The sequence below is a fragment of the Thamnophis sirtalis genome, unplaced genomic scaffold (assembly GCF_051295495.1).
Source record: "Thamnophis sirtalis isolate CommonGarterSnake01/CBP01778 unplaced genomic scaffold, rThaSir2_p1.2 scaffold_6, whole genome shotgun sequence".
Lineage (NCBI taxonomy): Eukaryota > Metazoa > Chordata > Lepidosauria > Squamata > Natricidae > Thamnophis > Thamnophis sirtalis.
In genome coordinates, this window is record NW_028261386.1 from 55,530,053 (window position 1) to 55,548,666 (window position 18,614).

Consider the following 18,614-nt stretch of genomic DNA (forward strand, 5'->3'; position numbering starts at 1 on the left):
TCTACGTCTTCTTAATTCTGAGATTTTGTTTATTTATTTAGTTGTATGATCCAATTGAGCCCATGGCCCTGATACTTCTTGCTAGTCTTCCATCTAAATGCTGATCAGGTTTGATCCTATTTAGCTTTTCAAGATCAGTTAAGGTATGCTAAGCTGTGCCAATTAGCTTAACCCTGATATGCAATGGAAAAAGGAATTGATGGAGCTAGGAACGGTTCAGAAAATGATTACGGGAAACTAAATCAACTCACTTATAAAGGCAGGCAACATCATTGGGCCTTTTTAACTTAAAGTGCATGACATATGACTACAGAAGCATGTGTGCTGTTGAAAGAGTGTGTGGTTGAATTTTTGTCCCCCTTTTTCACAATTATATTACAACTCAGGGATAAACCATTTAACAATAAGTCAGAGAGATTTGGGATATCCTTCCATAACACAAAGTCAAATTAAGGAATTCATGACTATGAAATGGCCACTATGAAATGACCATGTGGTTTAAAAGAAGATTAATCCAGATTAATTAAGTACTAGAGTTGATGGTTTTTTTAATACCTCCAGAAACACAAATATGTTCCTTGAAATTGTCCAATATTCAACAGGTCACCTGTGGAGCTGATAAAACACTGATCCTCTAAGCCTTTGAACTAGTCTAGCAAAGCTCTGTTTATTACAGTCATATTTTAAAAGTATAGAAATAATGCTATAGATGTGCTAATTTCAACAGCTCAGCAGTGGCACCTCTATGATTAGAATTATAAATAACTTGCTTAGCAGCAGGTGGCAATTTCATTGGGAAGGCTCAAAGGATTTTTAAATCCAGATTCATCATTTTTCCCACTGAATACATTTTGCACTGCTTCTGCCAGCTTTGTGATGTTGGCATTTTGTGCCAGTTCAAAGTTTACTTCTATAATATATATTATAAATTATGTTGATGATTGTTGTTTGTCCTTGGTGCAACATGGTTCCTACAGCTAGATCATTGTACAGTGGGATGTCTTACCCTCCCTTGTTCTGAAAGAAGGACTTGAAGATTACAATGGGGCTTTCTGTGGTAACAAATGGCTTCCTTCTCATTCCAGTTCTGCTTTGCTTTAAAGAAGGCATATGTTCCCTAAAAAGAAGAAGCCAAGTAATCCATTACTTACCATTGATGGGTTCTTGAAAGCTTGCTGCTCCTCTTCAGCTCAGGCCTCAGAGGGTATAGAATTCAATTACACAAATTCAACAATCCACCTCATGAAATGATACGCTTTATTTATAATATCCCACTATAGAATACCCTAGCTCCGGGATGGTGAACCTATGCCACACGTGCCAACGTGAGGCGCTGCCTGTCAGCTGGCCAGCACGCATGTGTGTACTAGCCAGCTTTTTAAAGCCATTTTTCACCATTCCCAGGCTCCAGAGGCTTTATAGGAACCTGGGGAGGGCGGAAACAGCCCCCCCCCCAGGAAACCCTATGGAGGCTTCAGGGAAGCCTCCAGAGCGCAAAAATATGGCCCTATGGGTAAACCAGAAGTTCGGCAATGGACTTCCGGTTTGCTTGTAGGGCCGATTTAAGCCCTCCGGAGCCTTCAGGGACTTTCCGGAGGCTTCCCTGAAGGCTCCAGAGGACTAAAAATGACCCTATGAGCAAACCAGAAGTCACTTCAGGGCCTCCTTCAAGGGCCTCCAGAAGGCCCCTGAAGGCTCCGGAGGGCTTAAACCAGCCCTACAAGCAAACCGGAAGTCCATTCCTGAACTTCCAGTTTGCCCATAGGGCTGGTTTTCTGCACTCTGGAGGCTTCAGGGAAGCTCCTGAAACCTCTGTAGGGCCTCCGGGGGGCAGGGGAGGCTTTTTTCACCCTCCCCAGGCTCCTATAAAGTCTCTGGAGCCTGGGGAAGGTGAAATAAACATGCAAAAAATGGGGTCGAGCACCTGTCATGCGCACATGCACAATGGGGGGATCACACATTGCATTATGGGTGCGGCATGACCACGCCTGACCCCCCTGTGCTCCCACGCTTATGGCACGCGAACCAAAAAAGGATCGCCATTGTTGCCCTAGCTCTTCTATAGAAAATCAATATATTGGATTTAGAATTAAGATCTTTTTTCTATAACAAAGCCATAAATGCATGCCCTTCACTCAAGGATGAAATAGTTTGATGATGCTGTGGGAGAAGATAGTTTCATTCCAACTTTGGAATGACAATACAAGGCTACACACTGGTTTCTGTGATTGATGGTACTTGTCCTATATAAGTATGACACACATAGACATAGACACAGACTGAGTGGGAGGGTGATAACACCACTTTCACCCCATTCAGAATGCTCTGTCTGTACTATACAAAAAGATCCTTACTGAATGTTTAATATATTATTTCATTGCTTGAAGTTCCATTGTACATTATGTGACTATAAAACCCACAAGTGGTTTTTCACTCCCACTGTAATTATTCTAGTCACTTCTAGACAAGATAGGAAGTACACAAATATAATATGTAAGTAAGGAAATAAATTCTATATTAATTATTCCCAACTTGGTATCCTCTAGATGTTTTGGTTTATTTCCAGAATTTTTCAATTAACTCTACCAATTCTGAATGGGAAATGTGGGAAAGGAGGCCATGAGGTTAGAAAAGGCTGTTTTAGATTGAAATGAGACAACTCGCCATAGCCTATTCACTGCGGCCAACTCACTACAACCAACTCACCATGGGACAACTTGCTGTGGCCAACTTGCCATGGAACAACTTGCCATGGTATTCACTTAGTTCCTTTTATTATTGTTAAAATGAAAATTATTTTTATCTCTTGTATCAAAGGAAATTATCCTGATGACTATCAGCTTTTGTAATGCTTTGATGAATAATAAAAGGAACTAATTCTGCATTGAATTGTCCTATGGTGACTTGGCCATGGCAAGTTGGCCATGGTGAGTTGGTCATGGTGAGTTCACCATGTTGACCTGGATGTGGCAAATTGTCCTAGACCTGTTTTAAATATAAGACCACTGAAATCACAACTTCCTTACTTGTTGGCTACATGTTTTTCTAAAAACTCTTAACAATAAAATGCTGTTTCATTAGAGGGCATATTCAGCAGACTAGAAACCAGGAGACTATGAATTCTAGTCCCATCTTAGACATGAAAGCCATCAGTTTGCCCCCTTGCATTATTTATAAAAATAATAAAATAGAATTTATTGGCCAAGTGTGATTTGACACACAAGGAATTTGTGTTCAGTGAATAAATGTGGGATAAAAAATGAATACATAACTCAATAACATAACAAAAACTCATATCATAAACCTGCTTCATAGGAGGTAGGACAGAAACAACTTCTTGGTCATGTGCCATGTCATCTATCAGCTTGGTGCATACAGCTGAACTACCCACATTAGAAATATATGGCTACTGAGCTAAGGAAGCACAAAGATAGCATGCTTATTATTTTTATAATAATAATAATACTTAAAAATCTGCAAGTCCCTTTGTTCCAATTCATGCATCACAATATTCTGGGGAAGAAAAGTGGTGTTTAAGCTACATAAAACATACAGTATCTCAATATTTGGCACACTTGGCCCAATAAAAAAGACACAAATACATTGCTTTTGCTTGAGAAACTCAGAACTATAAGAAGGGCCATAAATGGATGACAAGAATAAATGCTCTTTTACTAATGGGTATCGATATGGCCATAAATGTTGGGATGTTCAAAATCATATTATCTTTAAAATCTGCAATAATCTCTACCATTCTGTTTCTGGCACATATATGTGTACAAAAGCAGTCATACATCTCTCATCTACAAAAATTAATCTCTTCTTGTACTTTACTATCTTCGGTCTCAAATAATATTATCCATATAAAAGCAGAGTTAAATCTCTGTTGCATGCACAATTGGTTTAACAGTGCACTGAGTCCCCCATTCAATGGCATAGACAATAGATTGTGTTAACTGCAGTATCCCCAGTTGTTTCTTGATACCAGTTTGCTCCATAAATCCTTGTTTCTTTCTCAGAACTGATGATGAAGTTCAGAAATCAGTTTCTTCTTTGGGAGTTGAGGCATCATGGATAGTCAGTTAGTGAAAGAATCACATTACCAAAGAAGTCACAGAAAATGCTTAAAAATCCAAGCCTACAAACTCTCACCTTTCCATCTTGTAATAGATGCCAGGTAGAAAGCTTTTAAACAGCTATACTAAGACCTCCATCTACATGATTGATATAGTCTTCCGTTAATGGAAAAGATATCACTCCTTTATGCAATCTAAAGATTGTTAGGTAATTGCATGGCAAAGGCAGCTATAAATGTGTTGACAAAAGATCCTATGGGAATCAAATTCTTAAAATATCTGAAAGAGAAATAATTGATATGATTTTCAACATTGCTTCATGTTTATAACCGAGGCAGAAATATAAAGCTTATGTTTCTGATCTGACAGAAGGGCCATAGTATTCCTTCTCTTCTCTCAAATGGGAAATTATATTCCATAACTGTGGACAAAAACATTGTCATCTTCCTGATTGGTACAGTCTCCTCCCACATTTTTTTCTACTAGAACATTTGGACTGAATTGGTTGACAATAGAAATGTTTTAAACTCTTTTTACTACACAGGACTAAGTGTTGACTAAGGAGGGGAAGTAGCTAGAAAGAAAAAAGAGGTGTTTCTTAATATCTCTCTCTCTTTTTTTTTTACTATATCTTCCACATGACCTTTGCTTCCTTATCTTTGTTTCCGTTTCCTGTGTTTGGCAGTGTAACTGTCTTTCTGTTAAAGCATTCTTTTGTTAGAAGAGCTGCACATTTATGCTGTGTTGAATCTAGAGTGAGCTTTTGCACATTGCAGCTGACAGATGTAGTCACCCACTCTGAATCTATTTAAATTATATCTGAACCAAATGGCTCACGATGAGTAGATGCAGAACATGTGATCTGCCCTGCTGAGAAGTTAATAGGCCTCCTTCATGGAGGCCAAAGGAAGAAGGAAGGAAGGAAGGAAGGAAGGAAGGAAGGAAGGAAGGAAGGAAGGAAGGAAGGAAGGAAGGAAGGAAGGACCTTTATGACCAGCATTATGACTATCATAATTACAAAAGTGAGATTAGTTAAATTGGCTTTCCTATGAGAAGGAGGGACCCACCCATTTTTGGTGCTAATATGTTACTAAACACCCTCTAAAATGATTGTGTATTCACACATGTTCTTCACTAGTGCATTGCAAGACTGTAAATTTCTTTGTATGAGGGGTGTGTGGAAAAGAAAGAACTAGCTATATAAATGATATAAAGGACAAGAAAACAGTAATGCAGCAAAAGCGACAAGAGCAGAGTTTTAACTTCTCTATTTTAATCAAGTGTTTAAAATCTGCATGTCCCCAATGTCTTCCTCATACATGAATTGCCAAGAGTAAAACATAATTCTCAGATTGCACAGAGCACTATCTGATACCTTACCTTTTAGCTGAGACTGACAGCCAGCATAATCAATGTGAAACAGTCAAAAATAGAGGAAATTAGAAACAGAAATTGTAACATTTGCCTTAACCTTACATTGAGAGGGTCCAAGACCTATGGAGAGGTTGGACAACTTTATTTTCTTCCTTATTTCTTTTTTGTTAATCTCAAATGATTTCCATCCCATTTATAAAGCAATTTGAGAAATAGAATAATATTTTCTTTTTTTAAAAAAAAAAAAATCTTTTATTGGTTATGGGCAATTTTTTCTTCCATGACCTTTTTTTCCAGATAATTATGTCCCCTTGAAATAAAAGTTAACAGTACATTTACTCTAACATTAAAAATGGAAAGGAAGCTTCATTCTGTGTATTTAATGAAGTGTGCAGTTTTCATAAAGAATGACAAACTAAGTGTAGACTAAATGTGTCTTGAAAATACTGTGTGACATTAGGAATAAGTAATTGTATGTGGCATATAATTAAATAATGTGATATAGACCACATAATTAATATGAAACATGTAACTCTATTTGATTTATAAAATTAATGATAATAACAATCCAAAAACCCAAAGACATCCAAATAAAAGTAGAATAACTACTACAACAAAAAAGATCAATAGTGATAGGTGCCTTGGGTATAATCCCAAACCATCTTGCGCACCATTTGAACACCATTGGCATTGACAAAATTACCACTAGGGAATTGCAAAAGCTTTACTTGTAACAGCTTATATCTTGTGATATCTTGTATCTTTAGTAACATCAAATGACAAATCAGCCCATTCCAGGTCCTTGAGAAGGACTCTATAGCTGGATAAAAATATCTCATTAAATCTAGTTGACTATGTGATCGATGATGATGATGATGATGATGATGATGATGATGATGATGCGAAAATTAAGCCTACAAATACTTAGGCATTCTGCAGTTGGATAACATCAAGCATGGAGAAGTAAAAACTATTGTCAGGCGAGAGTACACCAACAGAGTTAGGAAAATTTTGAAATCTAAATTGAATGGTGGAAATACAATCAAGGCCATAAATACCTGGGCAATACCAGTTATAAGATACACAGCTGGTATAGTTAACTGGACACAAGCTGATTTGGACATTTTGGACCGAAAAACCAGGAAACTAATGACAATGCACTACAGTTTACATCCAGGGGTGATACTGATAGATTATACCTGCCCCGAAAATTAGGTGGCAGAGGATTATTACAAGTGAAGCAAATAGTTGAATAAGAAAAACATGCACTGGCTGATCATTTAAAAGAAAGTCAAGAACATCTATTAATCAAAGTAAAGAACAAAAATCTACTGAAGGTCCAACAGACTAAACAAGAATACAGAAAAGATGTGATAAAATCAAGAATGGAGAGTTGGCAGAACAAAGTATTGCATGGCCAATTTCTCGAAAAAATAAAAGATAAAGTGGACAGTGAAAAAACTTGGTTATAGTTAACAACAGGTTCATTAAAGAAAGAAACAGAGTCACTAATCCTGGCTGCACAAGAACAAGCTATTCGCACAAATGCCATTAAGGCCAAAATCGAAAAATCCTCCGATGATGCCAAATGCAGACTTTGCAAAAAAGCTGATGAAACTGTTGATTACATACTCAGCTGCTGTAAAAAATTGTGCAGACTGATTATAAATTGCAGTACAATTCAGTAACACAAATGATCCATTGAAATTTGTGCAAAAATTATAATATTAAAACAGCAACAAACTGGTGGGAACATAAGCCTGAAAAAGTCACCGAAAATCAGATGGTCAAGATCTTGTGGGATTTTTGCATACAAACGGACAAAATACTGGCGCATAAGACACCAGACATCACACTGGTTGAGAAAAATAAGGTTACAATCATAGACATCACAATACCAGGTGATAGCAGGGTCGCCGAGAAGGAACAAGAAAAAATCGCAAGATACCAGGACTTAAAAATTGAAAATCAACGAATATGGCACAAACCAGCAGTGGTAATTCCAGTGGTAATTGGCACACTGGGTGCTATTCCAAAAGCACTGGAATTACATTTAAAACAGTTAAAAATTGACAAAATCACCATCAGTCAAATGCAAAAAGCCGCACTGCTTGGATCTGCACGCATATTACGAAAATATGTTACGACGCCCTAGGCACCTGGGTGCGGCCCGACTAGTAACCAATGCCAAATCCGGAGAAACAACTGGCCGCTGTGATACAATTGTATAATAATAATAGATATGAATTTGTTCATTCATACTAAATATTTCATATGATTAGATATATTAATATATAGTCATTTTGGATTTTAATTAATTTTACATTCACTACCAATGGAAATTAAATTATGTTTAGCTTTTGTTTAAGTTTAACCCAGCAACTACATGCTATTCACATGTTCAGTTCACCCCTTGGCCTGGACAAAGGGATATGCCCTTTGATAAAATAATTCCATCTCCATACATCAAAAATTCTTCTTTCTGCACAAGAAGCAGACTAATTTGTTTCATTAAGATGCCTTTCCTTGTTGGCTTGCAATATTATAGCTTAACTGTTGCATTTACAGGCAGATGTTTTTATGAGTATATGTGAATATGGAGCAAAAGAGTATATGGATGGATGGGTGTGAATAGAGGCACTGGTGCTTTTGGTCGTGTCCATCATCAGAGGCCCTTATGCATTCATGATAAAGAGTGGCCCATTAAATGAAAATCGTTCACTGACTAAGAATGAAATAAATTCATAACAAAATACATTACAAAATAAAATGAATAAGTACTGATTTTGCGTATCAATGAAATGCAAATATTTTAGCTTTCTCTGATAGAAAAAAAGAATTCTTGTACAAATCAAAGATGTGTTGACAATGTTCAAACAAAGGAAAGTATTTTATGCTTTTCCACTTTCTTCTATTTTATATCAACACTTCTATTCCAAAAATGTATTTGCTTTTTAAAATCATAAATAACAGGTATATGTTGTTCTCATCATTTTTTAATTAAGATTGATGTTGAAAATAGTTTTAATTAAAATACTACCAACTTTTAGAACAAAATAACAAAACAAAACTAAAACAGACCGGAAACCCCCCCCCCCCAAATGGGCTTAAATTCTTGAAAAGTGAGCCTAATTTTATTTATTTATTTTTAGTTATATTTATACAAATTTCTCCATTTTCTAGACTTACATTATATGAAAAATATAATGTCATTTCAAAATTATTATAATAGAAAATTTGGGGAAAGGCTGGAAAATGATGATGTGAATAGAATGACTTTAAAATGACCATAATGCTCCAAATTTCATTCTTGCCACCTTGTTTAAAAAAATGAAACATTGAAGAACAATATCAGCATCTATTACTGCAAATAGAGGTAGATTTCTCAAAACTGTGTGTATCCTGATTTTTTAACCATCGTCCATAACTGAAAATTCAATATAGTTCTTGATCTTGTGAGAAATTCCCAATGCTGCGGATATAGTCAAGAAGTTCATATGTATCTTTAACACACAGTAATCAGTCTAGAGTTCCATTAACAGGTATGCTGATTTCAGATTTTAAAAGTCACAATCCAAACCATAATGATGAGATTCAATTTTTTTTATTACCGGTTCAGTGGGTATGGCTTAGTAGGCATGGGCAGGGGAAGGATACTTTTCATTGCCATGATGTAAAAAGATGTGGAGACTCTAGAAAGAATGCATAGAAGAGCAATAAAGATGATTAGGGGACTGGAGACTAAAACATATGAAGAAGGGTTGCAGGAACTGGGTATGTCTAGTTTAATAGAAAGAAGGGCTAGGGGAGACATGATAGCAGTGTTCCAATATCTCAGGGGTTGCCACAAAGAAGAGGGAGTCAAACTATTCTCCAAGGCACCTGAGGGTAGAACAAGAAGCAATGGGTGGAAACTAATCAAGGAGAGAAGCAACTTAGAACTGAGGAAAAATTTCCTGACAGTTAGAACAATTAATCAGTGGAACAGCTTGCCTCCAGAAGTTGTAAATGCCCCAACACTGGAAGTCTTTAAGAAGATGTTGGATAGACATTTGTCTGGAACGGTACAGGGTTTCCTGCCTAGGCAGAGGGTTGGACTAGAAGACCTCCAAGGTCCTTCCAACTCTGCTATTGTATTGTATTGTATCTCCATTCCCACTCCACTCCAGGGGAAGGTTTCTGCAAAATTCCCATTTCCTTCTGTTCAGCTGGTACTCAGGAGGCAGAGAATAAATGGGGTGGGGCCAGTCAGAGGTAGTGTTTACCGGTTCTCCGAACTATTCAAAATTTCCATTATTAGTTCTCCAGAACTGTCAGAACATGCTGAATACCACCTCTGGTTAGAACACAATCTGAACCAGTGGTAGATTCCTATCGGTTCGGACCGGTTCGGCCAAACCGGTAGTGGTTGGTGGCCTGGGCCACTGGAACCAGAAGCGAGCCTGGCCTGCCATCTCCCCAAACTGGTTCTCTGCCATGTTGTTTTTTTGCTTCTGTGCATGCGCAGAACAATTTTTATTGTACTGCTCATGCATGTCTAGTGTGCATCAAGCACGCAGTGCACTTCAAGCATGTGCGCGGGCACAAAGTGCTCACAATCGAACAGGCAGTAGTGACTGCTGGAACCCACCACTGATCGGAACCTTACAAATCTCATAATGTTCAAGAGTAAGGTTATTGCAGCCAATTCTTATTTAATATCATCTGAGGTATCCAGTATTCATAGTTCTTTTTTTGTTTGTAGTATTAACCTCATTTTAAAAACCCATGAAATTTTATGTTACTTAAGATGACCCTTCATTGGCATACAAAAACAGGACTTAAACTATTCCAGGTTTCATCTAAATAACTACTGCCAGTTTCATCAACATATTTCCTCTTCCTGTTGAAAGAGTAGTGGCTTACAAGTCAGAGTTAACTTCTCTTTATTTTCAATCATTTTATAATTTTAGAATGAATAGCAATAACATTTGAACCAAGAATATTAAATAATATTAAAATGCCCGAAAGGCACTGAGGTGAATCAAACCAATTTCTCAATTGTGAAACAAAACAAAAGCAAAGTCCTCAGGGCTGAGTTAATCCGCTATAATAGCACTTTGTTTATTTAGGAAAACAGTCTAACCCTTTCTTTTAAAAGTAAGATTGTCCCATTTTATAAACTTTTCTTGAACAGAAATTATAACCACAACTGAATAGTTTCAAGTATAGAAATATAGAACTGATTTTAGAATAGAAAAGGAAGGAGCAAATGGCGAAGGAAGGATTTTCATAAACTCCCCTTAAGTTTAGATTGGTCCTCAACCTGCTAATTCTTCAGAGGTTTCTTAAGACATGGACTTTTCCTTAGCATGAGGATTAAAAATGAATCATAGGGCTGTTCCTTGGTTGGAACTGCCTCCTTGGATGTTGTAAATGTTGTATATATAAAGTCATGGTACTGCTTTGAAATGTTGAAAGCTGCCTAGTGCCTTTACTGTGAGATGGTTGGTTATATGCATACTAAATAAGTAATAATAATTAAGTAAACAATAAACCTCACCTTGATTCTGCTGGGTTTCAAGATCCTGTATTCTATCCTATGACAATGGAGCACTTACCTGTCATGCCTTTTTCTTAACCTGACCTATCCTGAAGAGCTGTTGTTTCCATAATGCACTGTATATACAGTATATATCGTGGCATTGATTTATAGCAGATATTGAAAAATCATCCTGGTATTAAAAGGAAGCCTGAACAGAGATTTCATAATAAAGTTTAAAATGAAACAAAATTCTCAACTTTCTCATTCCAACAGTAACTGAAGCTGTGATAAATGCTTGGTGATAAAATCCAAAATGTAGAAAGTTCAATCCACTTATCCCAACAAGTAATTTCATATATTCCAAAGGCATTCTGTTCAGTCTAATTTCTCCGTAAACCACTGGGGGGAAAAAACATCTAATTTGGAACTGCATTGCTCTTACATGAATGCTAAAGCCATTTTCCTCCAGCTTACAAATTATTCTTCTCTTTTGCAGTGTTGTTATTATAAAAGGATAAAATGTCTGCTTCCTTGAGCTACTTAGATGGAAGTGGACTATTAGTATCATAAACAAATAAGTATTTATTAGATAGGCATCACCTCGTATGTACATATTGTTTGTCCTTGTATTACTTTTCCTTTTGACACAGCTTTCAACATTTGTGTTATATTTTAGACAATTTTCCTGAATGTGTCATGATGCTTACTAACTTGGTGATTTTATTCACCAAGGATGACAGACAGCAAGAATAGGATAGGATAGAGTAGAATAGAATAGAATAGAATAGAATAGAATAGAATAACAGAGTTGGGCAGGACCTTGGAGGTCTTCTAGTCCCACCCCCCTGCCTAGGCAGGAAACACTGTACCATTTCAGACAAATGGTTATCCAACATCTTCTTAAAAACTTCCAGTGTTGAAGCATTCACAACTTCTGGAGGCAAGTTGTTCCACTGATTAATTGTTCCAACTGTCAGGAAATTTCTCCTTAGTTCTAAATTGCTTCTCTAAGAGGACCCAGGGATTATTTCCATTGTACCACAGCTGAGACTGGTTGGTAAATCATAGATTTTATGTGAAAGGAATCTTTAATAGATCTATTGTTGTTTACAACCCTATTTGAATATATAGTAATAACGTGGGAGTGGGATATTATTTCTACCTATCCTATCTTTACTTTCCTAGAAAAAAGGTAAAATATCTGTTTCACACATGTCCTTTTTGCTATTTCACTTGCTATTCCCTGAAATGGATATAGTTCCCAAGTGCTGAATTTTTTTTTACATAGCAGCAAGCTTGGTCTTTTAGCATACTTGGTGCTCTGTAAATGATATCCTGACTGTTTATTATATGAATGAAGACTAAGCCTCGCTGAGCCCGCCTGACAAACTGTTCAGGTTTTCTAACAGCAGGGCACCATTTTCAAAATGTTTGGCCCTTTCCTCTTTACTCCCCCCATGTGTAATATGCATGTGCAAGACAGCATTAGAGTCATAAACAGATCTGAAGCTGTTTATGCCACTCAATAGACTCACAGCAGGATATAAATCCTCATATTGCAACTACTCTAGGGAGATAGACAGAGAAAGGTCATCAGCTTCCCATAGGCATCAGGTTTGCATTTCAGCTGATTTCCTGAGTTGTTGTGAACACTTTCTTGCTAAGACTTGCGTTCGGTTGGTTCCCTCAGGGAAGAGGAAAGGGGAAATACAACCAATCTTCCATGCTGCTCTCAAGGTCAGTCCGTTTTATTCAGTGGATTATTCAGGAACTTATTCTCAGATCAGTCTATTCAGCGTAGTTGTATGTCAGCAAATACACTGGGATTTCTGCTCCTGGTGTGAAAACAATGTTCCTGCCAGTATGGGAAATGTCTTAAAATAAAAGGAAGGTGTATAATTAGCAACAATTCCTGTGGCTCCAGAAAATGGTGATGATGTTATTGATGGTGCTGGCAATGGTATCTATTTCAGGGAAGAAAAAAAAATCTGTTCATCTTTGAGGTTAGAATGTAACAGACCTACTAGTTTAGACCCACATTTTCTCTAGTCTTAACATTCCGTTCCCACAGTAGCCAATCAGAAGCCATTGTGGAACTCATATGGAAAAATATGAAATTCTTAAGAACTTCCTAAGAATTTGCAGACTGGCCTCTGATTCAGGAAATTAATTGTTTGCATTTACATTGATGGAAATCCACCACCCTCACCCCCAGGCCTGGAGTTAATATGTTTGTGGGGGGCCTATTGCATTTATTGTTATGCTTGCTTTTATTCTGGGCTTTTCATTTTGTTTTATGTTTTCAAATTATTTAAATTGCTTATTTGGATTTTCTGAGCTATCTGGAGTTTGCTGGAATGGATGATTGTAACAAATTTTAATAATAATAAATGAATAGCATTAATAATAATCTTTTCAGAAAGTGAATAACATGATCTGACAACAACAATGCTTTTTGAAAGGGGTGCTAATACGAAGCAACAAGGTCAGAAAAGGTATATTATCATAAAGCTGGAGAAGCTTGTTTATAAAATGTGACTGGAAACATTTGATGGACAGAGAGTTGGATTTCAAATAACGTATAAAACACTAAGGCAACTCTAGTGTACAAACTTGTTAGTGCTGTCTGTTTCACCTAGTTCAGCAGCTGATAGCATCAGAGGACAATAAATTGCTTTCCCTAGTGATGCCAGACTAGTCTGAAGGATGTCGTTTCTGTCCTGTCTTGGTTTGGAGGATGGTTTCCCCCTCCCCTCTCTTTTAATACTAAGATAACAGGAACAAATAGTGCTTTGGGCAAGTATATCATGCTGGGTAGTTCAAGGATAACCTCAGAGTATATTGTAGTTCATCATGTACACTGTTGTGTGCGCAGCTAGGTTCAACTGTTACTGAGTTCCAAAGCGTACCTACTCTATCATTTCTTCAGTGCAGAAATAAGCACTTACTGGTACGTATAGCACTGACTGCTTTTTAAAAAAAGTGAATGGCTTGCTCCATTTTTCTTTGCTAACACTTCTATACCTAAAACAATGGAACAATTACAAGCAAAACTAGAATGGAACCCAAGGTTCTTCATTTTCTGGTTGTCAATATATTCTGAAAGCAATTACAGGAAGAGAGCTCAACTTAGAACCATAATGCAGCCCCATATCATTTCTACTATAAATGATAATGGTTGTAACTCAAAGCACCCACCAACCTGATTTTACAACTTGGTTTTGCAGCAGTCACATGAATGTGGCACATTGAAATTGCCATAAAAGTGAGCAAGAACCCAAAATGTAATCATGTGACACATACATGTATGCCACTATCAGAATTCCAGAACCTTTTGTTGGGTCTGGCATAACTTTGAATGGTCACTAAATGACCAGTTGTTGAGCAAGGACTCCTGCTTAGCGATGTTGGGGTTGCACAAATGATCAGATTACCTGAAGCACTCCTATATGTATACAAAATATCCTTTAAACACAAGTTCCTGAGTGCTGCACACTATGCCAATGAATGGGGTGCATTTGTGTGTTCATCTACATAGTGTAGTAGATGAGCATTTATTTTTTAAAAAATAAGTGTAATCTGCATATCATGAGCATCATGTTCTCTACACACAAGAGGAACATTCTGCTGTTTCATGGTAAGAGAAAATAACACAACAGAAATAGTTAACAGTGACAATGTCCCATTTATTTTTTGTTCTCTTTGTGGAACATTTAATTCCAATATATCCTTGGGTTTCAGAAAAGCTAAATGTACAAAAACAAATTTTGATACTAGATTGAACTCACAAAAGGTAGCAGCATCTACATATTGGATGGTGCTCAGAATGCAATGCAGGATGAAGCTGGTCAATACTTGTGTTAGAGATCATCAGGAGTTGTACACTAGATTAGGAAGTTATGAAAAAATATTGAATAACACAATGGCAAACCACTAATAAGAAAATTCTATGAAGATATCTATACAATTTCCAGGAACTAAACTTGATTTGAGTCCTTGTCTTTACTACACCCAGATGATGGTGTCATAGCCCAAAATTTATCAGATTAAATCTGGGATGAAATGAGATGTGATCTAAAGTTCTGACTCTCACTGGGTAACTCCTTAAATTTAGCTGTTAGCTTGATTTACTGCAAGAACTGTTCTGAGGATAAAACCATGGTAAAGAGAACACTGGATGATGACTTAAATTCCTTAGAGGAAAAAGACATATGATAATGTAGTAGCTAGTCTTCTTATTGTTATGGATAAACGTCTTGTTTAAACTGATTGATTTGCTGCACAATGAATACATAATAATATGTAAAGGATCATTCTGAAATAAAATACAATCCTGACCATTGAAAGTAAAAAAATCACTAACAGAACTAAACATTCAGTCTGCTATACTGCTATACAAATGCAACTATTCCCATTCCAGATTCCATGTTATCATAAAAGGGGAACATTATAAGTTGCATCAAAGAGACAGATGCATTTTGTATGTGTTATGAAATGATAGATCTGGTATTAAGTACAGTCAATGACTAATGACAGTATTGTTTTGCAACATAATTGAATTTCTCTGTATTTAATTGCAATGTCTTTATGAATTTTAAAGAGGAAGGCAGTCACCCAAAAGTGATAAAAAAGAGAAATGCATGGGAAGAAATATAAGTAACTGCAATGAGTTACCATATAGAAGAGTTGTATGAGTCCTAAGGAGATGCTATCTATGAAGATCTTTGCTTTTCTGAAAAGTAATGCATCTAAATGCTATTACTGTTAGGCCTATATAGGGCAGCTTGGATTCCCCTCAGCAAAATGTCACGGCATGGAAGCAAAGGGCCTTTCCTTTAAGCCAAAAAGTGATGTGATTTACCTCTTCTGGCTATTGCAAATACCAATCAAGGCAAACCAGCCAAGTGATGTCGCTTCATCATACCGAAGCACCCTCTTAAAGATCTACACAGCTCGCTTCACTATACAAGCTCTTTGTGCTGATGTGAAGTGGAGATATCAATTGATTTATTTTTCAGCTTGAGCTTGCTGATAATTATCTACGAAGCCTAGGTGTTTTACTGAAACAACCGATGATTGGTTTGTTCAAGCTAGAAGAAGTCCTGTTTGCTAATATAAGAAATGAAATAGACCAGACTCTGAAAAAGACTTTAGTCAATTGTGCTTGCATTGCGAAATTGATGTCGCATACAAATGAGCAATCATCCAACTGATATTTGAAGCCATTCTTTCAAATGCATTACCCATAGATATAATTGTCTTATTTTACTAACATAATTTATTGGTCTTCTCTTCTCTGATTATCCTTTTGTTTATACCCATAGAAGATGGAGAGCATAATGATAATATTTTCATCATCAATGAGTAAGAAAAGAAATTACCCATCAAATTATCTTATCCTGAAACTAATAAAAAAGAGAATTTCCAGTGCCTAAGATCCCTGTCCTGATCTGTGTTCAAGTTCTGTTGTCTTTAAATAATGCCTACCCACAGAGTTGTATGGATGTACAAACCTATCCAACTTGCTTCATTACACAATCTTCAGCTCAGAAAGTAGCCTAAGCCATTTTATACACAACTTGAGGAAGGTCAGAGTTGTTTCTCTATACCTCTACTTAAAACATAGTTCAGATATTCAAAAGATTTCATGCACTAGTGTATTAATTTTATGGATCCCATAATGGAATGTCCCTACTATGATTCTCTTTCTTTGTTTTGCTTTCCACAGAGATAGGATCAAGACAACAGATTGCAAGTAACTTTCAACATATGTGTTTGCAAGCTTACAAGCTCCAAGTCAATAGAGAGAGGTAGAACAGGCTGATCTTTTGTGGAAAGGAGGAGGGAAGGATGTCATGCTTCGCCCAAAGGCCTATCTGGAAATTCCCACCACCCCTTTAGGTGACAACAACCACAGTGACAGTGACTGTCTTTCAAGGTGAGTGTTACAGGTCTTCCCAAGCGTGTTTCTAGGTCTAATATTATCATATTTCACTACATTCAGTTGTGTTAAGTTAAGCTGTTATCACAGAAACAGAATTGATCTCTCCAGATCACATGTGCTTATTCCTCAAGAATATCTTGAGTGGTCGTCGTCGTCATCATCATCATCATCATCATCATCATCATCATCATCATCATCATCAATGTACTGCAAATGATCTTATCATCTATTTTTTGAACTGAATCCTATATTTGTAGTAACATTGCTCTATTGGTAATAAATATCCATGTCAAATTCCAGATTAGTTGAAGAGTTTTGTGCAAAATAAAAATATGCTTATTTTTTTAAAAAATGCCTCTTTAAAAACAAGTCAATGAAGCCGTTTCAGCAAGGATGCCTATATTCTTGAGAGTGAAGTTACCAAAAGACATAAAAATATTATTTAATTGTCATGATCCCCCCTCCCGCAACACACACTTCAAAACCATAGTTAAGGTTTATTTGAGAGATCAATGTAAACAAATTTTATATGTGAAATGGGAAAACCATATTGTTGTTTTGTACATATAAACATTTATTTGGGTTTAACAGCCAAACCAAATTAAAAAAAACTTACTATTTCTTCCTATTTGAAGCTGATTTTTTTAAATATAAAAAAATAATAGGAATACAGGGTTTTGTTCCATTCTTATTTTTAATTTATGTTTTAGAAATACATTAAACTAAATGAATAAAAATTTATGTTAGGAAATATAAATATGTTTTATGGTTGCATTCAGTCAACCCTGCCCAGAGCCACACTGATGAGTAAAGACATTAACTCCCAGACCTTTTAACATTCAGCTACAATGTTAACTTGTTTTGCCTCTTTGGAAAATGTCAACAAATGCCACTCAACTTCTATTTTGTTTTATTGTATTTTTGGCATTATTTAATGTACACACAGGAGTGTCATCTCAATTAATGAGGAAAGCAGAACAACAAATAAAACAAGATAAACCTTTTGTCTAAGGAATGCAAAGCTCCAAATTTCAAGGCAGAATATCCATTTGCAGAGAGGGCAGCAGTACGTAGCTTGCTATATTCTAGCATATTCTGGTCTTCTTAAGGAAATATAAAAGAAGCAGGCATTGTTTACCATAACAATCTTCTGGAAGCATCATTAGAAAGAGTCTTTGGAATACTGTAGCTCTTTTTGTGAAGACTTCACAAAGATATCTCCCAAGAGATGCTAAGTCACACTTTGTGCTGTAATGCATGGTACAATAATACTGCTGCTTGCTTATTACTACAGAGGCCATTTCCAAATAAGAAGTGGTTTAAAGTACCAAAGTAGAAACTGAGAGACTTGGAGTTCTAGTCCTGCCTTAGGCATGAAGCCAGCTGAATGAGTTTGAACCAGACATTCTCCATTAGCCCTAGGAAAAAAGCGATGACAAATCACTTCCAAAAAAAATGTTGCCATGAAAATTGCATAAACCAGTTCATGCAGTCACTTCATTTCCAAATTTCTGGACATGTCCAGAAACATCCTTAAGATCTTCATGTTAACGCTCCCTCCATAGAAGGTGAAACTACATAAAGCAGAGATTGCATCTATAATTGGACTATCCTTTACATGGACATTTAGAAGACCTGAATAAGCCAGTGGTGATTTTAAAGAAAAGCGAATCTTGGCCTGATTGGCATGAAAATC

At 36.5% G+C, this 18,614-nt stretch overlaps 1 protein-coding gene across 2 annotated transcripts in view; it reads left to right on the top strand.

Annotated features, from left to right (window-relative positions):
* The window catches only part of LRFN2 (leucine rich repeat and fibronectin type III domain containing 2), a 311,809-nt gene that overhangs the window by 190,692 nt on the left and 102,503 nt on the right, over window positions 1-18,614 (top strand). For both annotated transcript variants that reach the window (XM_087717902.1, XM_087717903.1), the window contains exon 2: window positions 16,703-16,912. The gene's annotated coding sequence lies outside the window, so the exon portion shown is untranslated. The remainder of the gene's footprint in view (window positions 1-16,702; window positions 16,913-18,614) is intronic.